This window comes from Peromyscus leucopus, unplaced genomic scaffold (genome assembly GCF_004664715.2).
Source record: "Peromyscus leucopus breed LL Stock unplaced genomic scaffold, UCI_PerLeu_2.1 scaffold_630, whole genome shotgun sequence".
Classification (NCBI taxonomy): Eukaryota; Metazoa; Chordata; class Mammalia; order Rodentia; family Cricetidae; genus Peromyscus; species Peromyscus leucopus.
The window spans coordinates 40,889-59,198 of NW_023505542.1; the positions used below are offsets into that span (position 1 = coordinate 40,889).

The 18,310-nt window shown below is 43.6% G+C and overlaps 1 pseudogene; it reads right to left on the reverse strand.

Moving 5' to 3' along the window:
• The window catches only part of LOC114704080, a 147,122-nt pseudogene that overhangs the window by 2,178 nt on the left and 126,634 nt on the right, over positions 1-18,310 (reverse strand).

Here is an 18,310-nt window from a genome sequence, read left to right on the forward strand (position 1 = left end):
TCTGTATAAATACTAAAAAGAAATGGAACATTAATTAGTTTCCCCTCTGTGCCTCTCTTGTTCTCTTCGTTTTATATTTTGAGCAGTGAATATAATTAATTTGCCTTTCATTCTGGCTGAATGGAATACCACCTAAAGGACCCAGGCTTTTCAAGTGATGTACCAGCAACCTAGGGATGCTCTGATCCCCGGCCTGGTCTTTTAAGAGTTTTAAGGCCACAGAGCGACAGTCACTGCCAATGTTGTATATATTTCTCCATTGCACGATGACACCTTGGCCTCGTCTCTAGAATGGAATACCTCTTCAAGCACTTACACACAACTACATCCTCCCTCCCAGAAAGAGCTGTTGTCCAGCACAGATGTGTTCAAGGGGAGCTAAGGGATCTTGGACCATACCTGTCAGGAAAGTGGGTCACCTTTCCCGGTAGACATTCCTGACCCTACTAAAATGAGCTGTCAATCATTTTTCTCTGGCTGCTTGAAATGATTTATTACTGATAAACAGTATCCCATGTGACCCATTTCCTATACTTAAAAAAATACCTACCAACAATTTTCTAAAATTAAAAATGTCTTAGATGTAAGAATCAGAAAGGAAAGTTTCTTAATATCACTTCTGATGATTTTATGAGAATTAAAAATCAATTCTATATTCATTAATGAATTAGCTGAAAAATACCTACTTGGAATGGATGCTGTATTTTGAGATGGAGGAGGATTAATCATTTATTATCTATCTGGCTCCATCCATCCATCCATCCATCCATTCCATCCATCCATCCATCCTTTCATCTTTGTAAGCAAATGAGGCAAAGATATAATTAAATTCTCCATGAGAACAGGTCTTTGCAAGTGAAAAAGAAATATTAAGGCACTGGAGCTTTATTTGTGCTGAACTCTGTCTCCTAACAAAACAGTCCTTGTCTCCATGTAAACTGTAATGGCTCCCATCCCTGCAAAGGACCAGGGTAAACACAAAGCTCATTTTCCTGTGGCTTCCAGGGATAACCTACCTCACTGATCTGATTCCAGCAATACGCAGATGCACAGTGCACCAGATCACAGGACTCTACCATGGTTTCCAATGTACTGTCACTTATTCCTCTGGTTTCTGCTACACAGATTATACCAGGAAATGGTGACTTGTGCATTTGGCGGACTTATTTTTTTCACACCATTTTGAAACTTGAATTGACTGTCCCAGTCATACTATCTCAGAAAAGAAGCCTAGCCAGCTTCAAAGGATGTCATTAATGTTCCTAATAATAAGGCAGTGCCTTTGGAGAAATGATCTTTGTTTAATAAGCTTATCTTAACCCTGCTGTGAAATCTGAATGTATTTCTCCCTTTGACAATGCATGTCTCAGCCCTCCCTACCCACAGTTCCTTCAGGATCAGAACATCCACAGAGAAACCTGGGGTGTGAATGCCACAGCAACACAAAGACATCACAACCTTCGCCTACCCAGTGACTTCACAAATGTCTCTGCCTGGAGATCAGAATGTCAGTGTGCATGAAGTGAGACTGTGTCCCTCACCTGTGAGAAGGATAAAGCAGATCGTCCCCCTTTATGGTTGGTGCTTAAACCTGTGTGGGGGCCGTACTGGACCTCAGGATAATCTCACTTCAAATACTCTGTTCCATACGTAATCTTAGTTCATTTTGGAGGCAACCAACTTGCTTAAGCCCAGAGGACTCTGGGATGAAGTGAAAATTACCCTCTCCTTGGAAATCTAACAACTTTTGAGAACTGAGAAGCACAGGGGGGAGTCCTGGCTGGGGGTACTGAGGCCTAGTGAAGAGAGCCAGGAAGAGGAAGTGGAAGGGAGGATGATGCTCTGACTCCAAGAACCCTTCTATACCTGGAAGTCACTTTGGGTGTGCTCCCTTCCGCACGGTTAGTAGTAGAAAGAGGACACAGCCGGACGGACACACTTGGGTTACTTATGCGTCTCAAATGCCACAGCAGCCCATGCTTATTTGCTCATCACAGGCAGGTAATGTCATTTTTCCTCACCCTTCTTAAACTGTACAAGCAGGACTTCTTTTTTTCCTTCCCCTGTAACCCCCTGCTGGGAATATTTCATATTTTAAATGCATTCTGCCCCATTGGGCTAACATTTCAGTTCATTTCTTGTGGCATCTGACACGTAATAAACCACACGATGATAAAGCACCCGCTGTCATTCCGCTGTTCAGAACATCAGTTCCCTTAAAATTCCACTGTGTGACAGACATGTTGCTGAGGGGTGCCCTGGGCGGATGGGTGGGAGGTCTAGACCCCACTGTGATCACTACACTACATAACGTGGGGGGCGTCATTAGGAAAATGCTATTTTTTGAAACTGGCAATTTCGGTGCTTAGAGAGATAAGTGAAAATAATGAGAAGCTATTTTCACTTTTATGACTGTCATATTGGACAGAATTCAGCTCTTGGAAGTACACAGCTGAGCGGTGACGTGTCATTTGTCTTCCCCTGGGACCAGCACTAACATTCAATTCTGAACACAGAAAGGGAGAGCCCTGGAGCTGGAATTGCTCCCTGAAACCTTTTTGGTATTGCCATACCCCCACATGCAGCAAACCCTTCCTACCAGTAGAGACGTCAGAAGAAGACACATCACCCTGCCCCATGCCCTGGCCCCATTCCACCCCATGCTCCGCTTCTAGCCATGGTATCATATGCACAGTTAAAACTCCAGTCTCCTCTAGAGTGATGCTGATTTTTCTCAGTCACTCCTGAAGTAAACTTGGGGGAGGGATTATTCTCACCTAAATTGCAGTTGGCACAAATGGGTCTGTCATACATCGTAAGCAGGGCAACGCAGAGAAAGTAAAAAGAGAAAGAACAGTAAATGATTGATGAACGGTCCCCCAATTTCCCCAGGAAAGCCATAGGAAGCCTTGGCTTTATGATATCATCAAGCAAAAAAACGTCCACGAGCTGCCAAAGGTGGTGAGGATGGGAGACGGTAGGAATCTGTTACCTGGGTAGTAGGAATTCGGCACCGATGTGCTCAGCGTATTTGTTTTCATCGTGAAGGATGATGGTGAAGACACAGCTGTGAATAAAAGAGAGGCTGGTCAGAGGCCACAGACAGGCTCAGTTTGGAATCACGGAAGCACTCCCTGAAGGCAGACGGCTCCTACAGAGAACTGTTTGGGATTCACTGAAGTCCACATGGCAAATACCACCATTCTCAGTGGTCTCTGGGTAGTTACTCATCCTTTCTAGGAACAAGCTCTCTTGATCAGATCAAGACTTTTCTCATCCTATAATGGAAAATACCTACAGATAGCCACCATACTGAATAAGGAAATCCACGAGGTCCCTTGGACTTCTAACCTTGGCCTTTGTGATTGTGTTTCTGCTCTGAGCTGAAGTTTCCAACTCAAAACTGTGAGAACAAGCCAATGCATGGCTTCTGAAGAGCAGTGGGAACAGCGGTGTTTGGGTGCTCTGCTAAAAATCCCTGCCCCAGTTCCTCATCTTTTGAAAATTTGGATTGCTGCAACTTGGCTTGTAAAGATGAAGTTGATTTGGGCTATATTGGAAATGAAACTATTTTTCCCCCATGATGCTTTTTAAGTCTTTAAATACTTGAAAAAAGCTTCTATTTCTTTGGATTATTTCTCTGAAGGACACACAACCACCATACATCCCTTTGTCTCCATTGCTAAGAGGGAAAGTCAAACCCTCTAACTGATTCCGTTGAAGATAGGGATTTGCCATTTTGAATGCTAACTCTTCTCTACATCTTAATTGATTTGTAATATAAAAAACACTCACTTCATTAAAACGCAATGACTGATGTGTGCTCAAGGTAGTTCAATATAATGGCCCATGCCTACACTTCCCCTAAGCACTTCAGGGGTTTATCTGATGCTGGGTTCCCAAGGAGATACATATACCAATTGCACCATCCTATCCCTGGCAGTGCCCTGGATCCTTGTGATTCCTCGGGTTGTAATTGTCTTGATGATGTGTTCCTACCTTCAAATGGCAACTATGCCAACGACGGAAGGAGGGATCCGGGCTCCCGTCATTTATCTGGCTGTTTCTCCCAAACAGACAAGGGTCACACTTATACATGATTCCAGTAAGTTGCCAGAAAAGCAGCAATTGATGAAAACAGGAACTAAAAAATCCTCCACATATAAACTGCTCAGGGAGAGAGCACAAGGCCATGTTCTCACCTGCAGCCATTTTTACATGCTCGTTAAAGTGTGCAAGGCAGGTACAAAATGACCACATTTATTTCCACCTTTTGTTAAAATATGTTTACTCATATTGAGCCCATTTCCTTTCCCCATATTCTATACTCCCCCCTTTTTATGGGGTATTAAAGTAGAAGGCACAGCTCATATTTTCTGTGGTGGACAGATTATTCTCCACTCCCATAATGAATTCTGGCTTACTTTTAAATTCTTCAGTCTCTTTTTTTCTTACTATATACTTTAGAAAGGGACTCACCACAGCGTCTAGAACTTTTTTGAGTGATGTCTTGCAGATATGTATATTTGTGTGTGTGTGTGTGTGTGTGTGTGTGTGTGTGTATGTGTGTGTGTGTGTGTGTGTTACATGTGTGCATGCTATAGCCCCGGTGTCTGTAAACTTTCCTGGGATTGCTTCTCTATTAGCTTTTTTTTTTTTTGGTTCTTTCGAGACAGGGTTTCTCTGTGTAGCTTTGCGCCTTTCCTGGGACTCACTTGGTAGCCCAGGCTGGCCTCGAACTCACAGAGATCCGCCTGCCTCTGCCTCCCGAGTGCTGGGATTAAAGGCGTGCGCCACCACCGCCCGGCTCTCTATTAGCTTTTATTGAAAGGGAATGAATAGAATACTAGAAAAATGTTTACCACTGGGGATCCCTGTCAGGGAAACTGTAAGAGATCTCTCATGGCTAACTGAGCAAGAGGGGACAACTTCTGTGTTTATGAAGAGGACGGTCAAAGAATTCCAAACGGTGGGTCAGACAGGGAGGCTTTAGTGGCAAACCTATGCTCATCAGCATCCTTGCCTGTCTACAGACACAGACCTTAACAGAACTAACTGCCCACTTAGACTTCCTGTCCAGAAGTGATGTTCTCCCTGGGGTTCAAACTTGAAACATCCTATAACTAGTAATTTCGGTTCTTGTTCTTGGAGTGAGTCATTTCAAGAAAATGTATTCCTGAAGAAACTAATTGTGGAATAGAAGTTTGGAACCTTGATGGGTGACCCTGGAACGTGGAGAACATCTCTGAGCTTGCTCTTCCTTCTTTCCTCCATTGTTTTTTGTCTTCTGGGGGTTTCACATGTTTCATATATGCTAGGTAGATTTCCTCCTCCGAGCTGTGGCCCCCAGCCCCGTGTGGCCCCTTACATACTGATGCTCAGAGGATGGCCACTACTGTACAAATTCCAACTCTGTATGAGCTCAAAGGTTTGTGTGTGTGTGTGTGTGTGTGTGTGTGTGTGTGTGTGTGTGTGTGTGTGTTTACCTAGGTTTAATTCACAACAAACAAGGCTGGGTACTTTAATTTGGAACTATGTACACTATGTATTTTTTTTTTTTTTAGTGAAAAAACAAAGTAACTTCTTGTTACAAAAAAAAAAAAGCATTGACAATCTTTCTAAAAATGTTTTCTATTATAAACACAGTTCTGCAGCCTCCACTGAATGTCATAGAAGGGTAGAGGCTGGTGGCCAAGAACCCAAACTGAAAAGCGCTGCCCTCCCATGTGTCAGAGAAGTGTCTTCTGCAAGCAAGTCTAGCAGGCTGGGGATGCAGAGGGAACACATACATAAACAGGGGGAGGAAAGGTAGGGTAATGGTAGCCACTACAAACGGAAGGAGCAGTCTGTGAAAGCTAAGTGAGTGGAAAAGGCGTGCAAGGCTCCTGAGCAGGTGCAAGTGAGCATACCACGGTCCTCAGAGAGGAGAGGCTGGCAGCCCAGCATCCGCTAGCCGAGAGGTGTGGTCAGGTGGCCGGCCAGCAGACACGGTCCACAGCTACCAGTGATCCCCTAAACCCCATCTCCATGCTTCTCACAGTCGTGAGGCCCGCCGCCAGCCTTTCTGTGCACTGCTCTGGTCAGCTGTGCTGTTGCGCCCACGTGCTGATGACACCCTGCAGTGGTCTGTATGTATGGATTTCACACAAAGACACCCTATCTTTGGACTTGATGAGTGTGTGCCATGAACCATGACATCAGCCCAACTGTGGGGTTTACCTCCGGTCATTGACAACACAATCGGGGATGGGAAAGGGCTCCAGTTTTGCAGCTCGTATAATCAATTGAACTGATGATCTCTCAAAATACTGCCTGTCCAGGGATCACGGGTGATAGCACAGGTAGGCATTGGTTGGGCACCGTTAGCCCACCTGATGGGAAGCTTAAGATACGCTGAAGCACATTTTTAATTTATTAATTGCCACTAATTGCCCTATAATAAAGGCAGAACCTGTCGGCTGAACAAACAAACAATTAACTTGTTACTGCCAGTTAATGACCTGTCTCCAACAGACTTCCGGGTGCAGTTCCACACCTGGCTGGCTCACAAATGGGATCTCCACAACAAAAGGGTGAGGGGCGGCAGGTGCAGCCTCAGAGGGGGCCTTTGTGTCACGGAGCTCAAAGGGCTGAAAGACATGTCACTGTGGATCCCTGGGCTCACTGCCATAGGTCCCAGTATCTTTAGAAAAACACCTTCACTAAGCAACTCCAGGCCTAGAGACTGGAAAAAGCATTCTGTGTGAGAATGCTGTAAGAGGATTTGGGTTTTAATCGCACAGAGCTACTGGAAGCCTGTGTAGCCCAGCAGACACAGGCAAAGCCAGGCAGTGCGGACACTTACATCTCCCATTCAGGTTGTGGTGTCCATGAAGGAAAAGGCCTCGTCACAGTTCGTGCCTTGCTCGGCATAGCTCTTGTCCATCGAATTCACCATCACGGTCATCTCCTGCCGGGTGCTGCTCATCGTCTCCTTCCTCTTTGGCCAGTTTCCTTGGGACAAAGAGTTCAGTCATGTAGACGTGCATGCGGATGGAAGACAGAGTTGTGGCACAAACACGGACTCATGTTCAGGAATAACCTCTACCACATCAATCATTCACTCTTGCGTTCATTTGTATGCCTTCCATGTCGTGTGAGGTATCCTGCCAGGCTGCACACACAGAAATAGAAAACATCACTTCCTCTCTTAACAACAGCAGCAGCAACAGCAGCAACAACAACAGTAGCAACAAGAGCAGCAGCAACAGCAGCAGCAGCAGCAGCACAACAATAACAACAGCAGCAGCAGCAGCAACCACCAACAGAGACAGAGCTTTGTCTACAACAGTAAACCCCAGATCACCAATGACCCAAAGATTGTCATCATCTGTCAGCTGCTAAGCTCCCAGAGTTACTAGCTTCATATTAAATAACCGTCTGAGATGCAGTGTCAAAAAGTAGATGCTAATACATATTTGCCAGGGAAAAATCGGACTACAAGTTCTCAATTTGTGACAGGGTTACACCAGTGAACTGCAATTATTCTGTGTCGAAACGACGTGGACTATAGCCAACCTAACTTGCAACAGGTTAAGTTCTCCTTGGCAGAAGGAAATGCACAAAGTCCCTGAACAGGGATGAAGTCCTGAACTGGGAGGGATACAGACCTTTGTATCCCCATTATGTAAAGTGACAGCTACCTATATGAAAGCCCAATGGAAAATGACATTAAAAAAAAGCAGATAAGACACACTTCTGCAGATCTTATCATGAGTGATTATGTACCCAAGACAGACAAGGATGGAATTCAAAACACTATAGGAAAAATGATGCCCTGAAGGTGTTAGAAGACCAAGCCTGCTGTGGAAGTCTCTCCTGGAAATGGCTCATGAACATGGCCAGAACAATGGCAGGATCAACAGACTGCTAACATGGAAAAGGGGAATTTTCCTGGGGTCCCAGCCATACACAGACAACTACAGGCAACAGATGAATACTAGGAGGAAATCAGCCTCTTCCAGGGATGAGCTTCTTGTCCAGTGCAGCATAGTCAGCCTTGAAACCATAATACACACTATCAAAATGAACACAGCAGGCTGCATTTCTATATTTGCGCATACATATACATGTATATACAATAATAATTGAAGAAAAGAAAAAGGCTAGCAACTGGAGAATGGAGAGACATGCCAGTGACTGGGGAAGAAAGCGGAGAGGAGAGTGATATAGTTCTGTTTCGTATGTTTTTTAAAATAATATAAAACATTTTTAAAGGAAAGGAAAAAGAAGAAAAACATTCAAACTCTGCCTAAGTGCTTACTACCATTTAAAACAAGAATGGCGGTGATTTCTAGCCAATGTTCCTGACACTGATTGACCTAGGACATAGCAGAACTGAAATGAGCCACATAGTCACAACCACACCCATGTCAGGTGATTGCTAATGCAACTGCGGGTGCTGGAACAGGAGACATATGGATAATCTTTATTATCGTTTCTAAATGATGCATAATCCAAATGCTTTCTTGCCTGTAGTTATAATCATCTTTTAATTCTCTGCTTTGAAAGAAGAACAGCCCAAGATTAACTTGCCCTTTTAATTGCTAAAAGTTAGTGGAAAAAAGACATTTATTTAAGACGGATGAGTGAAAATCACCTACAATGTCTCCTGGAGGGAGAAATGATGAGCAGGGTAAGAGGCCAGCCAGTCTGACCTCTTTGGGCACCCGCACCTCTCTTTCTATGTGCAGACATGACTATCTTTGCAAGCCCCTTCCGGGCTAGCTGCACTGTGGGGGAGCCAGCGTCTAGGCCTGCCATTATCAACGCTCTGGCAGGGGCCACTTTAGCTCTATTTTATTGTTGCTGTCCAACACCACAGCCTCTGGAAAAATTCTTAGGCCAGGTCTCCCCTGGAACACTGAAGTGGAGACTGAGACTCTCAGCAAAATGCTCATGTTGGGTGTGAATTTCTTTGATTTACTATGGACTAATTTATGCAGATAAGTGCTTCAACATTCCCCTTTAGTTCACTTAAAAAGAGTGGCCTAGTCAACTTTCCCAGATTCCCCTCTACCTTTACCTGTTTGAATTCCTCTAAAAAGATTACAAAAACAACAGCTCACGGGGAACCTCTTGCATTGTTGCTGGCAGGGTGGGGGATGGTGGCAGATGGGGGACATGCAGCCCTCACAAAGGCTAGGCTTGTACTGGAAATACCTTTTCCTTTCTAATTTTTATCTGTATGAATTCATTTCAGAGTACCAACACTAAACATTTCATTCCTGACCTATAAATACAAAGGAAGCCCTTTAAGGATTCGCAGGTGATGCTCAGATTGAATGGAGGTCCAGTCAGAAACCCACATTGACGCTTATATCTGTTAGACAAGTACTTTAAGCCCATGAACCCATTTCAAAGCCCAGTTAGCTCCCAGTGTCCTCAGCCAGCTTGCCTTCATTGATTCTTGCTTTATCTGTGTTTTCAATGCCCAGCACAAATATCTTGTGAAAGAAGCCAGGGTCAGAAAATAAGGGTAGTGAGTTCTAGAGACAAAGAGGAGAAACAGACTTGACTCCATCAATGAATGCCCATGGGAGTCCACTCACTGCAAGTTTCAGAAGCCCAACACTAGATGTTGTGTCAACTCAGGGTTTAAATCTTGGCAAATGTCTTATTTAGGGCTTCTATTGCTGCAATGAAAACACCATGACCAAAAATCAACTTGGGGAGGAAAGAGTTTATTTGCCTTACACTTCAGCATTGCTGTCATCACTGAAGGAAGTCAGGACAGGAACTCAAAACAGGGCAGGAGACCCAGTGGCAGGAGCTGATGCAGAGGCCATGGAGGGGTGCTCCTTACTGGCTTGCTTCCCATGGTTTACTCAGCTTTTTATAGAACCCGGGACACCAGCATAGGGATGGCACCACCCACAATGGGTTGGGCCCTCACCTATCAATCACTAATTAAAAAAATGTTCTACAGCAGTGGTTCTCAACCTGCCTAATGCTGAGACCTTTAATACAGTTGTTCATGTTATGGTGACCTCCAACCGTAAAATTATTTCGTTGCTACTTCATAACTGTAATGTTGCTATTGCTGTGAATTGCAGTGTAAATATCTGATATGCAGAATATCTGCTATGTGACCCCTGAGGGATCATGACCATAGGTTGAGAATCACTGTCCTACAGGCTTGCCTACAGCCAACCTTAAGGAGGCATTTTCTCAGTTAAGGTTTTCTCCTTTCAGATAACTCTACCTTGTATCAAGTATAGCACGAATCTTAAAATGTCTTATTAATAAAAACAAACCGGAGCAGGTATTGGGGTGAACGCTGAAAGATCAGAGAAACAGAATGGGCCACAGCCAACTTCTCAGCTGATATTGTTTCCTCAAACTGGAAGCCTCTGAGTCCTCATCCGAATGGATCTCAGCTGAACTGCTGCTAAAAGCTTAAAAAGACTCTAGTTCCTGGTCCTCACCTTATATACCTTTGTGCTTCTGCCATCACTTCCTGGGATTAAAGGTGTTTGTCACTATGTCTGGCTGTTTCCAGTGTGCTTTGAACTCACAGAGATCCAGAGATTCTCTGCTTCTGGAATGCTAGGATTAAAGGTGCGTGCTACCACTGCCTAAACTATGTTTAATGAATAGGGGTTTGTTCTCTGACCCCCAGATCAGTTTATTGGGGTACATAACTATATCAATTACAATCAATGATCTTAAAACTAAAGAGGAGAAGGTAAGAGAAGGAACTAGAAAGGAATACAGAAGAAAAAAAGAAGAGAAAGTAAGGAGGCGAGAGGGAGAACTAAGGAAAAGAGAGAAAAGTAGATGAGAAAAGATAGAGAAAAAAAGCGGCTGAAGGAATAGAAGGGTATGGAAAAAGAGGATAACTTAGACAACATAAGTAAGTTAGAAAGGAGAAAAGAAAGAAATAGGAAAAAGTAAAATAGCTGTAATAACTAGAAGGAGAGAGGAAAAAAAATAGTAAAAAAGAAGCCGGAACTAAGATAAGAGGAAGAGAAGAAGAAAAGATAGGAGATAGATCAATATGCAGCAGAAAGAAAGATCCAGCGGAGGAGTAAGAAGAGTTAGAGAGTTAACAAGCTAATGTCTAGGGAAGTAGGGGACGAGGAAGGAAGGAAGTAGCTAGAATGGCCGTGTAAAGGGAGTAGGAAGCCACCACAGCAATAATTAAATGTAAAATAAAACACTGTGTTGCCCAAATAAAGTACACTTTTGTCACTGGTGCCCCCACATGTCGTCACAGCACTTAGAGGCTGAACTGTGTTAGAAAGGAGAGGAGAAGGAACTGATGTTCCCCACACAGCCAGAGCACGTCAGCACCTGCACGTGTTATCTCCTCTGATCCTGGCACCCATGGGAGACTTTTATTTTCCATTCTTACTTTGCAAATGAGAGGACTGAGTTTCAGGAAAGCTACTCACTCAAACGGTAGAACTGAGCCAAGGCCTAGAACTCTCTGACTCCAAACAAGGCAGCTTGCCTTGTACATTACCAAAGGGCTTTCTGGCATGAATGCTCTACAGCCCCAAATGTAAACACTGTGTGCTGAAAAGTCAGAGAAAGAGACATGGCATGCATTGCAAGATGCTAGTGGCATGCAAAAATGCCGATGGATGGAATCATTCACCACCATGGTAACAACTCAGTTATTCAAGGTAGGTTCTTCAGTTATGGGAGATGTGACTTGATACCAGGGTCTGTTATTTGCTCTTATATGTGGCAGAGAAGTGCCTGTCAACACTCACAAATGGTTGAGAAAGTTAGATTTAGAACTGAGGTTCACTTAAGATTGGACAACTTGGTCTCTCTCTTTTCCCTCCCACTGTTGTGTGGTGTGTGTTGTGTGTGTGTGTGTGTGTGGTTGTGTATGTGTGTTATCTGTCTGTCTGTCTCTCCTTTACCACCTGTGCTGCAGATCGGTTGATTTTCTTAAGTTGAAAACCATGAGAAAAACTTTCTGAATTTAATATCCTTTATGGAAATATACTCCTTAACTGGAAACAATTTTCTTTATACTCTTATCTAAAGATGAGTAAATTTATTTTTCATCCTAATGTTTAGAGAATGGTTTGTCTGAAACACTGTAATTGCCAATCTCCAAACCTGTGCTGTCTGAATCTCAAAGGTCCTGGGTAATTAAAAAGAAGAAGAAAGAAAGGCTCCTATCAATATCTATAAAATAGATGATTTTTAAAAATGAGACAGCGTCTGCAGAGTTTCCTGGCAGCAGGAAGGGGTCAGAAGTTACCACTCTCTCCAAACAATAACCCAAGCAAGACAGTGCACAAACTGACTCTTTTAGATTGACTGGGGGGGCTGAGGACACAAGGGGAACCACTGTCCCCCAAGCAGGATGACCATGGGCAAATGTGGAACTCACAACTCAAAGGAGTGAAGGTACATGTGCAAAAATCCCTGTGAAATTAATAGATGTAAATAATGAATTAATAAAGGAATACATTGTGTCATGAATAAGCAGCCAGGGTTATAGTGTGGACAGGGCTTAAGGGCTAGAATGCAATCCCTAGGGCATGATGGGACGGGAAAAGAGACATGCACAGCAGAAAATTTGAAGTACTAATAACTGAGCATTCCCTAAAGCTAAGGGGAGATACCAAAGTTCACATTAAAGAAACCTAGGGAACACCAAGGGGGCTAAGTCCAAAACATCTACAGCTAAGCCTATCATATTCAGATGGCAGAAAAGAAATTGAAACAAAAATAATCTTAAAAGAAGCCAAAGGGGGCGAGTATGCTTCACAACAGAAACAAGATGAGAGCCACGTCAGCTTTCCCAGAAACCACTTGGATAACAGCAGAGGATGAAATAATCAACGTAGTGAAGAGAACAGGGCAAACTTAAAATGCCGGATTCTATCATGGTATCCTTTAGAGGGGGGAAAAAAAACCTTGACAGACATGTGAAAGTTAGGAGATTTTTGATAGCAAACTCTCCTTACAGAAAACGTTAAAAGTTCTTTGGTGTCTTGGTCCACTGCCTGGACCCTGTCTGTGCACTGGTCCCTGACCGTGCCTATTTATATGAACTGAGAGGAGTTCACCATTCTCAACTTCAAGCTACCTTAGACCACCTTGAGTGTCATAGCCTACCTTCTGAAAACAAAGTATCTACTGTTCCTAAGAACAGTGTCCAAGAGTCAGTTTTTACTACAGCCAAATACTTGCTATGCTCTTAGCCTAAAAAAACTACCAACACACACACACACACACACACACACACACACACACACACACACACACACACACACAAATTGAGTGCTGGTGGATCAGATTTCATGAACGCAAGGAGCACAGTGGATCCATCACAACCCTGACTGGGCTACCAAATGAATCATCAGGGCAGGGCAGACGGCATTGCCCTTTTCTGGAATCAGAAAGATGGCCTCTTTTGAAGCTAACCTTGGTGATCCTGAGGACAACTGCACAATCACTTCTGTGAAGTGGTCTCCCCTGGAGAGCAATTTGCTGTGGGAAGTGGAGCACAAGTCCACTTTGTAATACTGAGTCTAAGAGAGACTTATGGGGGAGCAAGCACAGTGAAGAACAGGTTTGCTCCCCAGCACTCAGCCAGGGTTGGCATCTCAATGCCTCCTGGCAGCTGGAGCAAATGTCTCTTCACATGTGGCCCCACTGCCTGTCTACCATAAAGAGGATGAGAAGCCAGCTAGAGCATCTGTGTAGCAAGATGCCTTTGGTCAGCTGATGTCAGTTTGGTGGCTTAGGAAGTGGCAGCTGAGTCCCTCTTCCACCACTAGGAGCCACCTGGTTTGAGTCTGCCACAGGATCCCTGCTGCTTCAGAAAGCATGCAGGTCTCTGAAAACCGAGTTATGGATGCTCCAGGTGTACTGCTAGCCTCAGAGAACGGGTTATAGAGAACGGGTTGTAGTGGAGAGCCATGACTTGTCTCATGTTCTTTAACTATGGTGAACATGGTCACTTAACAGGTTCAACACTCTAAAACAGAGCCCAGCACAGCGTGTCTACTATGAGAGGCCGGAAGTCACCTACAATATGGACAAGAGGGTCACAACTAAGACCCTCCTATCTATCGTCTACAGATCCTGCCCATAACAGCATTCTGTTAACATCTATTTGTGAGAGTCACAAGTGAGACAGCTGGAAACTTTGTATGAGCGGCAGCCATGGAGACACAATTTAGGGTTCCAAGACCCATTCAGGATCTCCAAAATATTACAGAGATAAGGAGCCTCCGGCACCCAGCATGACAAACTGCAGCTTACCTGTGGCTCTGCCATCTGTAGGAAGACCAGCGGCAAGGGGAGCCTGTAAAAACATTCCCTATAGTCATTGCGCTTTGCTTTAAGAGAGCTGGTGTCTGTGATGTGGTTTGCCTTTGCTACTTCATTCCATTCTTAACCAAAGCTTCTCTTTAAGTGGCTTATTATGGAAAAACTGTCACATTAACTTAAAGGAAAGGGCAAGGGAAAATATATACAATGTCTAGTAGAAAATTAAAATCATGAATGTGGAAAGAGAAATCTCAGAGAGAAGTGATATGACATTAAATCATACATTTGGATGTACATAAAAAGGAAAATGTTAGAGAAGAAATAATTGAGGTGATAATCATATCTTTTATAAATTCTTAATTAATCCAGCAGATAAAAGTTTGTTGAAACACCACCAGAGTATCAGATAGCTCCTGAGTATGGATAAGAGAGATCTAAGGGAGATAGGAGAGTAGGGAAGAAAAGTGCACTTTGCCATTAGAAGAGCACATGGTACCTGCAAAGCAGAATAAAGTCATCCAAAGGCAGATTAGCATTAGCCGTGAGTGCCTAGTGTCTCCAGGCAACCAAGGGACAGAGATGCTGAGAAGGGAAAGCAGAATAACACAAAATACTCCACACAATGTAGAAAGAGAAAGAGTGAGACAAACTATATACAGACAAGGAAAGCACCAGGCAATACATCCAAAATGGTAAACATATGCTAGCTTTAATATAGTACATATCGATGACCAGTGGAAATGCCCAGTCTACACATATAAGCTGAAAGACAGATACTATCAAAGTAGATTAAAAAAAACAAGACCCAACTTAATATCATCCATAAGAAACTTACCATATGTACCAAGACCAGATAGATTAAAGTGAAGGGATGAAAAAAGACACAGTGAGTCACAAGAGTCAACAGGAAATCAGAAAGAGCTGCATCTGATCCGACACAACACTTCAAAGAAAGGCAAGTCACCATGGATTAGAGTAGTGTTGCATTAAAACAAAAAGGTCCACTCTCAAAACAGACTTAAAAAAAATCTCATGATACGATCAACTATCGAGCTTACATACAAGTCAAAGAGTAATAAACCAGGAGGAAAACTGGATGAACCCATTCATATAGTTGAAGACTTACATCCCTTTGTTGGCAGTGGGCAAATCAGAGAGGCAGAAAATCACTGAGGGCATTCTTCCATTCAACAGCTCAACCAATTTGCTGGATTTAACTGACATTGTTAGAATATTATTTCACATAGCAACAGCCGAACATAGCTCCTTTTCAAACTCCCAGGTCATATTCACAGATGCAGAATATATTTGGGTCTGTAAAATACACCTAAACTTTTTTTAAAGGAAAGGAAATATATAAGGCATATTTCAGATGAAAATCTACAACATAAAGATGGCTGCAGATTCCCAACATTGGAAGATTAAAAAGCACGTGTAAAAGACTTCAACTCTAGCCTGGCAACACTAGACGGTAGAGAAACCTTTAAGAAGTGGGGCCAAGTGAAAGATCGTTGGCCACTGGAGTATAAGGAGACTATAAGACGGCCTCTCTTCTCTGTTTGCCTCCAAGTACTGTCAGGTGGATGGCTTTGCTCACAAGGCTCTCCCTACTGTGACGTGCCTGACCACAGGCCACAGAGCAATGAGTCCACCTGAGCACGACGGAAACTGTTAGCCTACACAAAACTACCCTTTTTCTGTGCCGAGTCTCTCAGACAGTTCGTCACAGTACAGGAACATCGAATAATATATTAAAGATTACAATACTGTTTGGGGGAAAAATTGAAGAGAAGGAAAAAAAAAATGGTCACCATAAGTACAGACAGTAATGAAGGAGAGAGAGGAGAGCAACGTGTGAGCTACTCAGAGGGAGAGACAGTTGTCCAGGCTCATCACACATGAGGGGGGACAGGAAATGAGAAAAAACTTCCTGGCATGTTATCATCCACAGACAGGTGTGAATCACAACGGACAAAGAAAACCCAGTGAAGAATGAACTTGCTGGGGGAAAGTCCTGTGGAGGAACTGGGGGGCGGGGTGGCCACCTAGGAGAAGAAAGCAGAAGCAAACCAGGCATGGCTCCTCCCCTTTCCTCTCTGTAACTGTGCTGGGGGGGCGTCTGTGGCATGGAAGGACATTTTCGGCGGGCTCAAAGGGGGAGAACTCCACCATGAATGTGTCCAACTGCCACTCGGGATGAAGGGCGAGTTCACCACCCAGCCCCTCTCTGATACAGATGCTGCCACAAAGAGAGTGGATAGAAAAGTCTGCAGGCCCAACCTGGACCTTAGCCCGGGGAAAGGATGTCTTCGCTTTAATCTTTCAATTAAGTACTACAGGGGAGGCCAAACTTACAGACATGGAAAGCACACACAGACAGAAGACTAAAAGAACAAATGGCTTTCTGGTCCTGGCTTGTATAATTATGTGTGTGTTTAGACTTGATTAAAAGCTGGGGTGGAGGCTGGAACCCAGAAGTCTTTAATTTTTCTCACAGTAGGGATGAAATAGCTATTGGTTGGGTCCAGCTGAATAAACCTAACTGAATAAGGAGCTGTCACCTTAAGGACAGATCTGTTCAAAGTATCCCATAACGTTTTCAAAGTTAAAATTTTAAGGAGTAAAATCCACAGTGGTCTGATAACTAATTATTTCAACTTGACTAGCACTACAACTGCTGATAGAAACACAAATGAAAATGATTATCACAGAAGCTGGGATTTGGGAGAGCTACGTCATTTATTAACCCCTTAAACAGCCCAGGGAAGACACTGCTTTCATTAATTCATTGTACAGAGAAGGAAACTGAGGATCCATCACAGAAAGCTGCTCAAGGCACCACGGCAGGATGACTTTGGCCTGTGCATCACATACACCTGTAGAGATATAATTTGTCTCTAAAACTGTCATCAAATCACAGCTAACCACACTGATTGCTCCAGCTGGACACACTAGAATACAGGCTAACCTTTGCCCTGCAGAGCTTTCTGGATTTAACTGAGGCAGAAACATCTGTCTGCCATAACTAACTGCACCTCACTGAAGTCCATTCAGTCTCTCTCTCCTGGACACAATACTGTGCAGAGTACTCACTACCTACCAGAAGCCTTTTCGTTTCCAGTGACTAGTTAGCAGACACATACTTCTCCTGAAGAATAGTTCTGTTTCCAGACAAGCCATAGTTTTTTGTTTATGTTGGGCTTCTGCTGTATGTACCCATGGGATGAGCACTCAAAATGAGATGCCAATTTCAGCATCTTGCACACAACCGAAGACATCATGTCAAGTGATCAAAGTGAGATCAGAAAGACAAAGAGCACATGTTCTCACTCACATGTGAAAGCTGAGAAAGCTTACCACAGAAGCAGGCCAGTAGCTACCAGAGGCAGGAAAAGGTGAGAGGGAGTCAGGTGGGATAAGGCAGGTTAATGGGTAGAGCAGTGTGTCTGGATAGGAGGAATAACTTCTAATGTTTACACAACAATGGGGTATCTACAGTGGAGAAATAATTCATTGTAATTCCAAAAGAGTAGAAATGATTTTAATATTCCTAATACCAAAGGATAATAAATGGCTGGGGTGATGAATATTTTAATTACTCTGATCTGATTATTTCATACAATATCCATATACTGAAATATCAGAGTTTTTTTTCCCAAGGCCCTTTTCAGCCTTTCATTCAGCCCATCTCCATTCCTTTACAACACCTGCCAGATCTGCAGAACTGGTCTCTAGCAGGGACTGTACCCCCCAGTGGCCACACAAAGCTGGGACTCAGGAACTCCATAGCCACCACACTTGGTTAGGATCCAGAGTGGGCAATAGCAAACAAAGAGATGAATGCCCACCCAATGAAGAAGAGACCAGTCATCCACACCAAGAACACTTTGAACATAACAGCAGATTACAGATCCCAGCACAAAAACTCAAACTCAAAGAGCAAAGACAATTTGCCTTCTCAAGAAGCCATCAACACAATGCAACAGACCCTAGGAAATGCAATTTAGCTGAAGCATAAGACAAG